Raw genomic sequence first — 16,533 nt, forward strand, 5'->3', positions numbered from 1 at the left:
TAATTTAACCCATAACAACTCTCGCATTGAACCCACAAATGTTTGTATTTTTTTATTTATATCGAGATCATTATATCTTCTTCTCATATTAAAATCACTTCTATTTGTGCTAATTCGTATACTGGAACTCTCGTTGTCACTACTAGTTACACTTTCATTACAAATGTAACTATACATGTAACTGTCGCTGTAATTGTAACTATCGCCTGAAATGTAATTATCAATACTGATTTCAGAACGAAGATAACTATCAATGCAATTAAAAATGTGATTATTCCAACTATATTTAGTATCATACATATAACGATCGTAGTAGTGATTGTCGCTTTGAGAACCATTATTCAGATAACTATAAAAGGAACTTTCTAGTTCATTCATAAAAGAGCGATCGTTGTCAATCTCGAAAATAAAATTTTCAATATTAAAATATATCGAATAACTGTTACCATTACGATCCCTAACTAAAAAGATGTCATCAGAGATCAAACTCCGAATGTCCCTGACATCGAAAAAAGTTTCCATATTATTAGCACTGGAATTATCACTATCGTCCCCACTATCAATATTTTTATCCCTATCATATATAACGGGATCTTCACTTCCACTGGTATTTTCAATAGGATCAAGACTATCCATTGATTTACTTATCCCAGACCTATGTTTTAATTCCTCGTTAAACAACATCGAATGGAACCACCTTTTTTCCATAGAGCTTGTCTGCCCCCCTATTTGAATGTAAATACAATAGATGAATAGTCATTCGATGAATAATAATTTGAATATATCCTCTCGGAATAAGCATATAGATCCAATAGAATAATTAACTAATCACGAATGAGTCTTGAAAAAAAGGATTCTTTTTTTGTGGGAATCTGGATATCACTTCACTATCAATCTATATGATGGAACCCTTTCTTCAATTAGAATAGAAAGCGAGGGTTATCCCGTGCCGTGTACAAATTCTAATCGAAAAGATTTGTTCTCTCCTAGGAAGAATTCTTTTTTGGAGAATAATAAGTTTTTATTGCAATGCGGAAGGAAAAGGGCAATATACGGCACGGGGATAAAGCGTTGTGACCATTGGCTCGATTCGACCATAGTCCGGATTAAGGGGTATAGAAAATATTCTACTAATCCCATCTTAAGGATCCATAGGATTAATTATGGATCCAACAACAGAAGTATTTGAATTGTTGAGTCTTAGATCTTGTATTTAATATTTTGTATACCGAAATCCAGTATGTATATATGCCTGGAAAATGAAATAGGAACCTTATTCGTTATTCGGCTCAATCCTTTTTTAGTAAAAGATTGGGCCGAGTTTAATTTCAATTCAATTAAAGGAACGAATGGTAATTACTGGATTACAAAGTATTCATTGCTTCAAATTCGAATTTGATTTCCTTCCATACTTCACAAGCAGCTGCTAGCTCAGGGCTCCATTTGCAAGCTTCACGGATAATGTTATTACCTTGACGAGCAAGATCACGTCCCTCATTACGCGCTTGTACACACGGTTCTAGGGCTACTCGATTTTCTTCAGCACCCGGTGCATTACCCCAAGGGTGTCCTAAAGTTCTCCACCGAACTGTGGTACAGATTCATCTCCAAAGATCTCAGTCAGAGCAGGCATATGCCAAACGTGAATACCACCTGAAGCCACAGGCAGAACACCCGGTAGAGATACCCAATCTTGGGTGAAATAAATACCACGACTTCGGTATTTTTCAATATAATCATCACGTAGTAAATCAACAAAGCCCAAGGTTATTTCTCTTTCCCCTTCCAGTTTATCTACTATGGTACCAAAGTGAATATGATCTCCATCAGACATAGGAACTCCCAATTCTCTGGCAAATACAGCCCTTTTTATCATTTCTTCGCATGTACCTGCAGTAGCATTCAAGTAATGTCCTTTGATTTCACCTGTTTCGGCCTGTGATTTATAAATTGCTTCGGCACAAAATAAGAAACGGTCTCTCCAACGCATAAAGGGTTGTGAGTTCACGTTTCCATCATCCTTGGTAAAATCAAGTCCACCACGTAGACATTCATAAACCTCCCTACCGTAGTTCTTAGCAGATAACCCCAATTTTGGTTTAATAGTACATCCCAATAGGGGACGACCATACTTATTCAATTTATCTCTTTCAACTTGGATACCGTGAGGTGGTCCTTGGAAAGTTTTAACATAAGCAACAGGAATTCGCAGATCCTCCATACGTAGAGCACGAAGCGCTTTGAACCCAAATACATTACCCACGATGGAAGTAAACATGTTAGTAACAGAACCTTCTTCAAAAAGGTCTAAAGGATAAGCTACAGAACAAATATATTGATTGTCTTCTCCAGCAACGGGCTCGATGTCGTAATATCTTCCTTTGTAACGATCAAGGCTGGTAAGTCCATCGGTCCACAAAGTTGTCCATGTACCAGTAGAAGATTCAGAATACCGCGGCCCCTGCTTCCTCAGGTGGAACTCCAGGTTGAGGAGTAACTCGGAATGCTGCCAAGATATCAGTATCCTTGGTTTCATAGTCAGGAGTATAATAAGTCAATTTGTAATCTTTAACACCAGCTTTGAATCCAACACCTTCTTTAGTCTCTGTTTGTGGTGATATAAGTCCCTCCCTACAACACATGAATTAAGAATTCTCACAACGACAAGGTCTACTCGACATGAATTAGCTGTTAATGAAACCTTTAACAGGAACCTTTGGCAGGAAACAGATCAGAAGCTATCATGTTGGATCATAGAAGATTCATCTTGACAAGAAATTATTTCCATGATAAACTATCTATCACAAGGGTTATAGCTCAGTTGGTAAAGCAACTCGTTTACACGCGCGCCAATGTTTTTCAGAGGAGTCCATCATGCAATCAACAAAATTGATCTTAATCAACAAAATTGATCTTATTGATAAATCGGTGTCTTACTCTATATATTCGAGGGAACAATAGCCTGACAAATATTTGGTTCGGTCCGCTTTGGGTGCCAATTTAGGCTCCAAAAAGAACCCATCATTGATTCGATAATTGATAAGGTGAATACACAACCCATTCAATGCTAGGCATAATGAGTATAAGGACCTCAAAAAAATATCTTTTCGTAATATGAACTTTAAGGTGTATGAAGTTTCATATTTGACTCTATGAGCAGTGCGATAGAGACTCCATTTAACTTAGGTTAATCTAGGACAGAGGCAGACCTACGTCAAGGTAACTCATCTTTGAAACACTTTGGTATTGCTCCTGGATCATAATCTAAATAATGAATCAGAGCACGTGGAGCCATCTCGTTATCTTTCTGTTAAGAAAAAGTATGGCGGACTGTCTGATATTTATATCAGTTGATGAAAGAGCCCAATGCAAAAAAAAAATGCATGTTGGGTCTTTGGAACAGTTCGAATCATTTCGATAATAAAAAGTTGGATCTGTTTTACCGAGAAGGTCTACGGTTCGAGTCTGTATATCCCTAAAAATTTGTATAGTTTTCATTTCCTCAATCTTGTTTGTTGGTTGTAGTCGGACGGTCGTTTGGCCCATCGAAATAGAATAATTATCACATGCTCCGAGCAGCCCCCGTGGGTGAGCATGAAGCGGAAAAAATTAATTTCAGTGGGCCCAATCGGTAAATTTTTGATCTCGGATAAAAAAACCCGTCCTTTCTTCTTTGTGGATGAATTACACACAAATTTTTCCTGTTTTCCTATCCAGGATCAAAAGGTTTGTGATATTCCTTTTCTTTTTGTACAAAATCTCTTTATAGATCTCAATATACCCCAACCCAATTTCTCACCATTCCAATTCTACCGATGCTGACTTTATGCAAGAAGGTTGAGGTCTCCTTTTTGCACTTGGACGAGTTAAGAAGCCCCCAACTCCTCGTTTTTTCGGGAGCATAACTCAATTCGTTGTTTCAGAGATAATGAATGTTTCCTAACTCTATTAGTGTTTGCATCCCAGTCTATTTCCATGAGTTGTTTGGGGGATTTGATCTGTCGAAACAAACACACACAAGAAAAAAAAGATGAATTAACTGAAGGATTTAGAATGAAAAAGATAATCGTCCTCTGATGAGAAAAAAATCATAATAAAGATGAGAGAAAATCATCCTAAAAATGAGAGAGAATATTTTTAGTAGTAGGAGATTATTTGTGTTTAGACAAATTTTAATTTTGTTCTCGATTATTCTAATTTTTTTAAAAAAACCCCACCCCCTCTATCAGTCACTATCTTTCTCGATTATTCTAATTTTGTTCTTTAGACAAATTTTATTTGTGTTTATACTATAAAGATGTCCAAGTACTAAAATGACTTAAATATCCCTTTTAATTTCACGCCCCGGGTTTGCGAAAACAATTCAGGATCATCTCGATAACGCTTCATTCCCCGTTTTTCTCTTTACGCCCCAGGGATTTGCCGATTCTAGATCGTGAGATGACTCGGTAGTGCTTTATTCCACGTTTTCCCGACAAGAAGCCGATGTACGGTTATGGGTAGATTCAACATTGTGTCGAAAGTCGTTAACGTTCTATTTCCACTTTGTTATACTTCCCACAAAAAAAAACGTCTGGACAAAAACTGATTTCAGTCATGAGAGTCTCATTTATGAGTTTATAACGCTTCCCTCATGGTCTTCTATTCTCTTTCCATCTTTATGCATCCAAAGTCGATAAATTCTTTTGAGAATTTCTCATCCCGCATTATATGGAGGTTGAGTCGATCCCACAATAAATATTTTTACTGGTTACATATAGAAGGTTTATAGTCTTAACATTCCTCAAGAGTTATTCGGGTGGCCTATACGAAACTTTAGGCGTCAGAAAAAAGTGTACATCCTAATTAGTAGGTGGGATATATGTTTGGCAAGTGAGAAACTTTTGCGCATCTAGTAGTCGGGGCATCACAATATGCTACCTCACACGTATTTCTAGTTGTTAATTTCTTTTTAGGCCAAATGATATCTCCATGATCCAGCAAGGTACTCTCCAGTAGGACTCATTATTAAAATTACGGCCTCACCTTTCCCACAATCATCTTTGCTCCTAACTTCCTAACTGAGACACCATGTTTTAAAAGACATGTCAAGCTTGAGTCATGAACGACTTAGCTAGGGTCACAGATAGATTTTGGTCACGAAAAACAATTTTGGATAGCCAAATACGTCTTAGGTCATAAAAAAATATTGAATCACGGGACAAACCGTATGCATACTCCTCGTGATATGCGAGAAAAGTTATACTCTTGGTTATGTTAAGACACACTACCTGCAAGTAGTGATCTTAATTAGGTTTTGCATATCTGTATGATTTAAAATATATATATATATATATATCAGTGATATGTACTACGCGATTTTCATCTATATGTGGATTACTAAAAGCTCTCATATAAAGCATATATATTGAATATTTGAATAATTTTTAGATAAAAACATATTTTACAAAATTTGTTTCATATTGGAAATAAAATATAAATTTAATCTTCATTAAATTTTAATTCTAAAATCGATTATTCGATAGGTTAGCCAAAGACCTATTGGATTGAAGAACAAGGTATGTGAAAGCTATTAAATTTTTTGAGATTAGAAGCTCGGCTTATGTTTTACAGTTAGTTACTCATCCCAATTAAAGTTAATTTGGTTTCAGCCTTCAATTTTATTGAATGTGAGTATTCTATAAAGGAAGAATTCATTGATAATGGTTCCACAATAGAAGTTGAATATTTATGACTGTGAGACTTAGAAGGTTAAGGATTGTCTCTCCATTGCTTTAGTTTATTGTCTTAGTTTCCCAGCGAATACCAAGGAAAGGAATGTATGCAAAGGGAAAAGAAATCATGAATTTTGAGTATCCACAAAGGGATAATAAATCCAGAAATTGAACACCTAATTGATGATGAATTGTTTAAAGAAATTGTCTTTTTTAAACACATTACTGGACCGTTATAATACTCCTATTAACATGATAAAGGTATTATGTAAACCATTAAGTTATAGGTAGAATTGGTTACTCGGTATACTTTTTCCTAGCCAACACCACTACAACACGCTGTTGCATATCTATCGCCTTGAATGATTCAACCAATCAACATCATCCATTGTTGAAATACCAGCATTACCTTACCTCGGTATAAAGTCCAAAACTTCGCTTTAAAAATTGTATCACCTCCTTGCCATTGCAGACAAACCGAAGTATAATGCATCGACAAACACAGCCTTCGAATCATCAAACGGAAAGTCTAGTTCCATCACTGCATTCTGCATACTTCTTTTCCACAAAAGCAAACAACTGGATGATGAAAAATTATTGGACAACTTCATGTTAACGAACATTAGCTTCGTCAACAACTGTACCTTTTTGAAAATCCCAACAAAATCTGCTAAACCAACAGCTTGAGCTAGGTAGTGAACGATCATCTTGAATATCGTGGTTAACCGGTTATCTTCACCCTTATCATTGCCAAGTCCCTTAGAAGTGGCGGAAATGTTGCGTTCGTCTTCACTACTATAGTACCGTCGTCAACCCCATAGTCGGGAAGGTAGGAAATTGATTCCATCTGAAAATGTCTTGCCTTTTCAGATATAAGTGACTCCAGATTGGGTGTTAGTTACTACTACATCAGAGTTTGGCACATTGTTATCGAAGTCTTTTCAGACACTCGTATCCTGCCCATGACTCGTATACCTAAGCCGGAGTAAGCTAATACTTTAGTCCCACCTAGACTAGTTAAAGCAGAAGAACGGAAACGAGACTGTATAAAGCAAGAAGCTAAAGAATTGAACAAGCATACCTTTCTCGGCCTTTTGGCTAAGATCAAGTGTAGTATCTGTTCTTATCAGTTTAATATCTGATATGTGAGCCATCGGCTCACACGATATTAAATTAATTTTTTTCAAGGGGGAGTTCCCATCACAGCAGCTTGCTGCTAGGGTTCTCACGCGTCGCCTTTGTGTTGCACTACTGCATAGGCCTGGCACACCCCAACCAAAACTAAGATAAAAATTATGTTCCCTAACCTGGACCCTTTGACCAGTTTCGCAAATCTCAGAGCAGTTAGCTCTTGAATTTGGTGTTCTTGCCACGGGTTTGGCCTTCAATGTGCACCTGTATCACTTTGGGAAATCCAATGTCCAAATTCACCATTGCTTCTAGAAACGGTGGTTCCAAATTCACCAACATATTAAAAAAAAACTATCCATTTTCCGTAAGGATCTTTAATGTTACTTTGTTCATCAAAGGGACTAAAAACTACACTCTAAACAAGTGGTAAAAGATGGCGGACTAATGTTTGCCACTCGACTGAAAAACTACAACTAAAACAAGTGGTAGAAGATGAAGGACTCATGTTTGCGGCTCGGTAGGCATATCACTGTTAAGAGTCCATGAGTGTCCATCACTAAATAAAAGCAATAACAAGATTATTAGTGCATCTTTGAAGCTCAGATTACTTGCTTTTGGTAGAGAAGTTATGTTACAAAGATCAGCAGCTATGGGATCAACACAGAGGCAGCCATTAGGAGAAGAAGAGCAAGCTGCAGTTTTATTGATGGCTCTATCATGTGAATCTGTCTATGCATAAACCCCCTCTAATAATCAAACCCATCCTAACTATAAAATACTTATCTTTTGTGTAAACCCCTTTTAAGTTTTAACCTCTTTTAGGGTTTTAGTTTTTTTTTTAGATTAGGACTAAATAGCAGAAAGTTCGAAGGATTTTAGCTTTAGTTTAGCGTTGTTTTTCCCTAATTAGAAAAATCTTAGGGTTTTTCAATTTTGTTGGGGTTGGTTAAAAATTAACTTATCAATCAAGTTATAATAGTACCTCCCTTCTGATGATGTATAATGTTTGTTGCCTCTAACGGGAATTCATGGTGTCTTATCCACTGGAACTCAAGAGGCTCTAGTAAATCACTTCGTTGAATAAATGTTGTGCTGTGCAAGATGAAATCTATCGGGAAGGTTTTATAGTACATGGTTGCAGAGCTTGTGTAAATGAAGGGTGATTTTGATTGCAATTGATTGATGACGGTTGGAGGAGCTATGCTCCATGATCTCTGAGGTTTTAACCTTTCTTGTACCCGCTCCAAATTTATTAGCAAACAATGTAAACCATGTCATTCCAGGCTCAGTATCAAGCACCAAAGGCGCAGTGTTTTGCAAGAAGATTATAGGTCTACAATCTACATAGCCCAACCTCTCCCAACGCTTAGAGTTATTGCAGAATGAAGATAATAATAATCCCACATTGATTAGAACATAGAAAAGATGAGGAAAAAGCCAATAAGACAAGCTTGTAATGCTACTAGGAATCATACTTACCTGGACGGGGTCTATGACTGATCATGAAGGGTCATGGCCTAGGTTAGTGACTTCCATTGCACTTTGGAAGGGCGCTCGCCTAAGATCTCCCCATTGAGGGAGAGTCTATGTCATAATTTGTTCCTGAGGGGGAACGCGTCCGCGCGGCCCCTGCCAATCTTCCAAGTCAAAGTTTTATCTACGGTTGTATTATTTAGCGTTTGCTCTTACCATAGTGCAGTTTGCTTGATCTGCAACACTTGATGATCTCGTCAGAATGTGTTGGACAATAAGTTTCTCTCGAAGATATGGAATTGCATTATCTTAATCATCAATTTTCTTCGCAAGAAAAAAAAAAAAAAAATCTTCCAACTGTAGTTCCCCAATTTTATTTTATTTTTGATAATTTTCCGTTATGGCCTTTAAACAAGCCCTTCTGTTAAAACATGGCTGCCCAAAATCAAATTGAAGGCTACTATTCTAATAAGGTGAATTCGTTTGGATAGCAGGTGATCATCAGCCCTTGTGTTGTTAAAGGCACTTAAGATAGGAGGGGCACTCAATTGCACTTTAAATATGGCCACACAAATTGACTCATGCATGTGGCTTGAAGATAAGATATGAAAAGGCCACATCCAAGAAATTTTACAGTCAATAAGACTAGTGGAGGTGGTGTTTACTCTAAACAGACCGATGGTGGTGGTGTTGGGTTCCATTCATCATCACTTGATCTCTAAATCCGCAATAATAATCTCTCAGCAAACATTTCTTCCTCTTCTTCTGTGAACAAGTCACAGAGATTGTTCCTCACAAGGCGGAATTCTTCAATATTAGCTACTTCCTCAATTGTATCTTCTTTTCTATATTTGGCGTCTTTTAAGTTGGAAAATGCTCGAGTAGAAGAAGAAGCACCTCAGCGCCAAGAAGAACGGGCCGTTCAGGTATTCGAAGAGGCTTCTCCTTCGGTGGTTTTTATTAAGGACCTTGAATTAGCTAAGACCTCGTCAGGCAGAAGCACAAATACTGAAGAAGTTCTTACGAAAAAGAAGATGAAACTGCGAAAGTCGAAGGGACTGGTTCTGGTTTCATATGGGATAAAAGTGGACACATAGTGACCAATTATCATGTCATAGCTAAGTTGGCAACTGATACGACTGGACTTCAGCGTTGCAAGGTATTTCTTGAAGATGCACACGGGGAAAAGTTCTCCAAGGAAGGCAAACTTGTTGGTTTTGATACCACGTATGATTTGGCGGTTTTAAATATCGATGTCGCCGAAGGAAATTTCGATCTCAAACCTGCTCTTCTTGGTACCTCTGGTGATTTATGTCGTATCACCAGAGGTACCAAAGTTCAGTATCCTTTTCTCATCTGTTTTAAGATATTCCCAACATATCACAAGATTCCCGTTCTTGGAAATCCGCACTTTTCCAAATCAAAAAAACAGATGGAATTCTGGGATTTATCCTTGGGGCAAATACTTTTATGCATACCTCCTCTGGCTGATCCATACCATACTCTATTCTCGTAAGATGATACACACTAGCTAAGAGTCCGCCCGGTGCTACATCATAGGCACACTGAGAGCGTAGATAATTGTAACCATATACATATGAAATGACAGCAATGGAATGCCAATCCTCGGGCTTTATTTGTAAAGTTTCGACTCATTGGTAATCGAAGCCTAAAGATCTATGAACTAACCCATGCTTGACTAGCCAAGCAGACAAACGACCCTGCATTTTTTAATCTCTCCCGGATTTTCATTTGTATAAGTAGTTCACGTTTACGACGAAATTTTTGAAAATTGAAGTGAAGGTCATTTGCTATTCTTCTGCAAAAATAAAAGCAGTCTACCTAATTCACTAATTCATGGGAAGATATACTGAACTTTGGTATTTTAAAATGTTTCATAAGGTATCTCTGAAGTAGATCGCGATTGATAGAGTAATCCTTGATCATAATTTCCAGTATGCGTGCTACGTCCAACATAAAACTTGTGAGTGGTAGTAAAACATCGAATATTCTGTTGAGACCCAAATCTATCTTCGTAGATTTCTCGAGATACCTTCTTACGAAGTTTTGTTATAGCATCGATAACTGCCTCCGGTTTAGGAGGGCAACCTGGCAAATAAACATCCACGGGAATTAGCTTATCAACTCCTCGAACAGTACTATAAGAATCAGTACTGAACATCCCTCCTGTAATAGTGCAGGCTCCCATAGCAATTACATATTTGGTTCAGGCATTTGCTCATATAATCTTACTAAAGAGGGAGCCATTTTCATTGTTATTGTGCCGGATGTTAAAATTAAGTCCGCTTTCCTAGGACTCGATCTTGGTACCAAGCCATAACGATCAAAGTCGAAGCGCGAGCCTATTAATGAAGCAAATTCAATAAAGCAACAACTGGTACCATACAAAAGCGGCCATAAACTGGAGAGTCTTGACCAATTTGAAAGATCATTTGATGTAGTTGAAATAACTGAATTTTGGGTTGTTTGATAAGTACCGGAAACTCAATGGAATTCATAACAGTCTCAATGTCATTTTTTTCTTCTTTTTTCTTTTATTGTCTGAATATTCAGGAGCTAAGACCATTCCAACGCTCCTTTTCGCCATGCATAAAATAAACCAACAATTAGGATAAGCACGAAATTAAAGCTGCTATAAAAACGGATACACCCAATACATCGAAACTCATCGCCCATGGGTAAAGAAAAAACCGTTTCAACATCAAAAACAACAAAAACCAAATCAAACATATAATAACGAATTCGGAATTGTAACCAAGCGTCGCCCATTGGTTCTATGCCTGATTCATAACTAGAAAGTTTCTCCGGTCCTTCGCGAGTCGGGGCTAAAACCCCGGAAATGAAAAAAGCCAAAATAGGAATAAGACTTGATATTATTAGAAATGCCCAGAAAATGTCATATTCGTAAAGAAGAAACATAGATGCACTCCTATGAATGTGGAAAAATATATACCGTATTCCTCGATCGATCTGGAATTTGAATTAAGCTATAACTGTTTAGTCGAAATACCAATGAATTTTGATTGAACTCACCAGTTTTTTTGCTGTGGGTCATTCTTGTTTCAAGGTTCATCGAGTTGAGTCCTATTTTCACTTATTTCAATTCCATTTCGATATGCTAGAGACATATTATGCTCTTATTACAAACTTATCGTTTTTATCTTGTCTCAGATTTTCCTAAAAAAAAGAAAAAAGAATTACATATTTTTTTAGTTATAATTTATAGAAAATTTTTATTAGATTAAATTAAGATACTATTAAGAATATTAAGAATTCTATATGGATGTTATATTTTATGAATATTCATATAATAAAACCGAAAGGTATTTGTTTATTTTTTTCATTAAGATCCAATCCAGTTAGAGGATTGTTGTTTCTATTGATTAGATACGGAAACTGAATGCATCGCCCTATTCTATTTTTTTCCTTGTTCTAGACTTAATGGATTTTATTCAATGCCTTGAATTGAGAGAAACCCTTACATATACAATCCTAGGGTTTATCCCCAATTTACCATTTTTTAGTCTGTACTACCTCGACCTGCAACTTGTCTCCCCAAAAAAGATTCGGGTTATGAAATTAAAGCTCGAAGTCTTAAAAGAAGAATCTAGAATATCGGTCTTAGTACTTGACTTGAAATGGGTCCGAAAAGGCGAGAATACTTATTAATGTAATAAAAATTAGTTTTAAAGTAAGACCAACCACTGGGTTAGCCTTTATGCAAAAAGATTTATTTGAACGAGAACCCTACACAACAAGTATATCACAACGGAAATCAAGTAAGCCGAATCCTAAATAATTTACAGAATAAATTCTTCTAATCGAATCGCGCTTTATCAAATCTAATGATATTTATTGTAGAAATTCTCGGGATCGAGCCATCTGCTCCTTTATCCGAGAAAAGATATTCTTTTTTGCATGGTCCAATCATTGATCCCGAGAATTTCTACAATAAATTAGGTAGGTTACTAGTATAGTTCCCTATCCACGATTCTGCTATTGTAATGGAATAATTTTACTGGAATGGAATACAGGAAGAGTCTCTGGGATGGGTATAAATATAAAAGGTGAGTAAGATTTTGAATGCTTTGTTTGTACATACACAACAAAGTAAAAAAATTATGATTTGATTAATATCGGTGAATCAGTCTTTAGTCATTCATTGAATGATAAATCACTACAAGTGACGGAGATACGCGATTTAAATAACGGAAAATCCAATATTTTAAAAGTGTATCTAGAATGACTGGGAAAGTGGAAACAAGACCAGATATAATTTGATCATTATGATAAAATCCAAAATCCTTGGAGATAGAGCCAATCATTAGTTCCCAACCATGAGGCGAATGGAATCCGATACATAAATCAGTTAATAAAAGAATAGAAAAAGCTTTTATTGTGTCACTTAAGTTATAGAGGAATTCTTTCACCCAAGAATTAAGAACGAGAAGTTCTTCATTACCTAGAATAGAATAACCACTTAGAATAGCGAAACAGATTATATTTGTCGAGAAGTGCAAAATGCTATGAATATGACCTTCATTGTGCATCTTGACCAATTGTATCGTTTCTTTGTGGATTTCTATACGGAGCTTTTGTATATGTGTCTCCGGGTACTCCTTTATAATTTCGTCCAAAAAGAAAAGTTTTAATTCTATGAATTTTTCTAGAAGATTCTTTTCTTTAATATCATTCAAAAACATTTCGGGTTGCCTAGTATTCCACCAATTTGTAACCCAGGATTCCAGATTTTTATTAAATGAGAGAGAAACCCACCAGGGTAAAAATAAAATAGATGCAAGATATGTGAGGGTAGTGAATGTTTTCTTTTGTGGCATTTTAAATATGTAAATTACTAAGGAAACCACCTCTTTCGTCGACTCTATCCGATCGAAAATTTCTATGAAGCATGAGTTCTATAAAATGAAGATTCCTTAGTTCTGTTCCTTCCCCCCATGCTAACAAAACATTAATTCTTCGCAGTTCATTTCAAAATACTTCAATTGGTACGCGCAAGAAATAGGCCAATTCCGCCGCTTTTTGTTCAATTTCTCGTGGAGTCAGATTCTCATCAGTACGAGTCAAGGGAATGGCTCCCTGACCTCTGATTTCCATATAAAGGACACGACGAGGAAAAAGACCCTCTTTAATTTCGATTCTAATCGACTGGACATCTCTCATAAGGAATCGAAGGAAGATACGACGATTTATTCCAGGAAATCCCCAACGAAAAATACACACTATTCCTTCTTTTCGATCAAATCGGTCATAACCACTACCTACATTCCACGAAATTGTGCACCATAAATAGGAGCTAATGAACAGACCCGCGATCCCATAGAAAGACATAACGATGCCTTGTGGAAAAAAGAGGATTTCCTGAGACGGGAATAAGGATATCAGATTCCTACCAAGATAACTAGAAGTTCCAACCAATAAGAACCCTAGTGAACCTAAAAGAAGGATACAGGCCCAGCAGAAATTACTTGTTTTTCGAGACCCCGTTATAAGTTCTATCCATATACGTTCTGAGCGCCAGTTCATACTAGATCCAGTTGCATTTTATTGGAATTGAGAGAATAACCCAAATGAATTTTACTTTACTTTTTTGTTCCCGAAGTAACTCTCATCAACTAGCACTATTATGATGTGAACCATTAGAAATAATTCATCAAATTGGTTAAATATAAAAGCGTCTGCTTCATAGGAATCTAGACAATCTTATTTTTTTGAACATGAAGAAATAAAGAAGCCATTGCAATTGCCGGGAAAACTAGGCCCACTAAAGGCACAAAAATAGAGGGTAAATCAAAAGTTGTCATAGAATGGATACCTCGATTTAAAATTTGTACCTGTTATAAAGATATCTTATGATAAATATATCTATTTATTATAAGTATAGAATAATAAGTGCAAGGAATGTAGAACTAAATATGAGTTCTCACGGGAAATATTGAAATATGCACGATTTCTATTCTATTATTTTATAGATTTGAATTTTTCTATATCTATAATACGTAAGAGGATAAGATGAAATTCTTTTTCTTCATAAAATTTTGCTAAAACAAAAGAAGAATGTATTCTTTTTATCCTGTTGATCGAAACTTCCTGATTACTAATCAGTAATATAGCACCAATTATAGGTATAAAATACATATCTGGAGGAAAAAAGAAAAAGTAAGTATCCGAAACTTCTGATTCTTTTTACAATATAAATAGATCTTATGCCCGTAATGAAAACGAACTCTTCTTTTTTTCTTTACCAATAACTAAAAAACTTCTTTGCCGCAAATAAAATAACTGAATTGAATGCTCTACTTGATTGAATTTTGATTTAAGGGAAAGAAACCGTGAAGCTGAAATAACTCACCCAGAACACTTTTTAAAGGATTACGTGGTACGATTGAGTCCAATAAGCCCTTGTGGAATAAATACTCCGCCTGGGAACCATCAGGTACTGTCTTATTCAATGTTTGTTCAATTACTCTTTTACCCGCAAATGCAATGTAGGCATTAGGCTCGGCAATAATGATATCTCCCAACATACCAAAACTTGCAGTCACCCCACCGGTTGTAGGAGATGTAAGGATTGATACATAGAATAACTTTTTATTTGATTGATAATTATATGAAGCGGAAGATATTTTAGCCATTTGCATCAAGCTCAAACTTCCTTCTTGCATGCGCGCTCCTCCCGAAGCACAAACTATAATAAGAGGTAGAGCTTTACGAGTCGCATGCTCGATCAAACGGGTAATTTTCTCGCCTACTACGGATCCCATACTGCCCCCCATGAACTGAAAATCCATAACCCCAATAGCTATGGGAATACCATTTAGTTGACCTATGCCTGTTTGAATAGCCTCGGTTAACCCTGTTTTTCTTTGATAAGAATCGATACGATCTTTATAAGGTTCCTCTTCTGAATGAAATTCAATGGGGTCCATAGAAACCATGTCTTCATTCATAGGATCCCAAGTGCCCGGATCAACCGAAAGCTCGATTCTATCTGAACTGCTCATTTTCAAATGATATCCGCATTGTTCACAAACATTGAGTTTTGACTTAAAAAATTTCTTATAATTTAACCCATAACAACTCTCGCATTGAACCCACAAATGTCTGTATTTTTTTATTTATCGAGATCATTATATCTTCTTCTCATATTGAAATCACTTCTATTTGTGCTAATTCGTATACTGGAACTCTCGTTGTCACTACTATTTACACTTTCATTACAAATGTAACTATACATGTAACTGTCGCTGTAATTGTAACTATCGCCTGAAATGTAATTATCAATACTGATTTCAGAACGAAGATAACTATCAATGCAATTAAAAATGTGATTATTCCAACTATATTGAGTATCATACATATAACGATCGTAGTAGTGATTGTCGCTTTGAGAACCATTATTCAGATAACTATAAAAGGAACTTTCTAGTTCATTCATAAAAGAGCGATCGTTGTCAATCTCGAAAATAAAATTTTCAATATTAAAATATATCGAATAACTGTTACCATTACGATCCCTAACTAAAAAGATGTCATCAGAGATCAAACTCCGAATGTCCCTGACATCGAAAAAAGTATCCATATTATTAGCACTGGAATTATCACTATCGTCCCCACTATCAATATTTTTATCCCTATCATATATAACGGGATCTTCACTTCCACTGGTATTTTCAATAGGACCAAGACTATCCATTGATTTACTTAGCCCAGACCTATGTTTTAATTCCTCGTTAAACAACATCGAATGGAACCACCTTTTTTCCATAGAGCTTGTCTGCCCCCCTATTTGAATGTAAATACAATAGATGAATAGTCATTCGATGAATAATAATTTGAATATATCCTCTCGGAATAAGCATATAGATCCAATAGAATAATTAACTAATCACGGATGAGTCTTGAAAAAAAGGATTCTTTTTTTGTGGGAATCTGGATATCACTTCACTATCAATCTATATGATGGAACCCTTTCTTCAATTAGAATAGAAAGCGAGGGTTATCCCGTGCCGTGTACAAATTCTAATCGAAAAGATTTGTTCTCTCCTAGGAAGAATTCTTTTTTGGAGAATAATAAGTTTTATTGCAATGCGGAAGGAAAAGGGCAATATACGGGACGGGGATAAAGCGTTGTGACCATTGGCTCGATTCGACCATAGTCCGGATTAAGGGGTAT

The 16,533-nt window shown here is 36.2% G+C and overlaps 2 non-coding genes and 1 pseudogene across 2 annotated transcripts; all 3 read left to right on the top strand.

Annotated features, from left to right (window-relative positions):
• The first annotated feature begins 6,791 nt into the window (after positions 1-6,791).
• Positions 6,792-6,989, top strand: LOC113284666. The gene has a single exon (XR_003328306.1). It is a non-coding gene; the product is annotated as a U2 spliceosomal RNA (small nuclear RNA).
• Positions 6,990-7,494: 505 nt separating this feature from the next.
• LOC113280434 lies at positions 7,495-9,834 on the top strand (annotated as a pseudogene).
• LOC113284890 lies at positions 8,317-8,478 on the top strand. Its single transcript, XR_003328417.1, has one exon. It is a non-coding gene; the product is annotated as a U1 spliceosomal RNA (small nuclear RNA).
• Positions 9,835-16,533: the final 6,699 nt, after the last annotated feature.

Source organism: Papaver somniferum, chromosome 5, assembly GCF_003573695.1.
Source record: "Papaver somniferum cultivar HN1 chromosome 5, ASM357369v1, whole genome shotgun sequence".
NCBI lineage: Eukaryota > Viridiplantae > Streptophyta > Magnoliopsida > Ranunculales > Papaveraceae > Papaver > Papaver somniferum.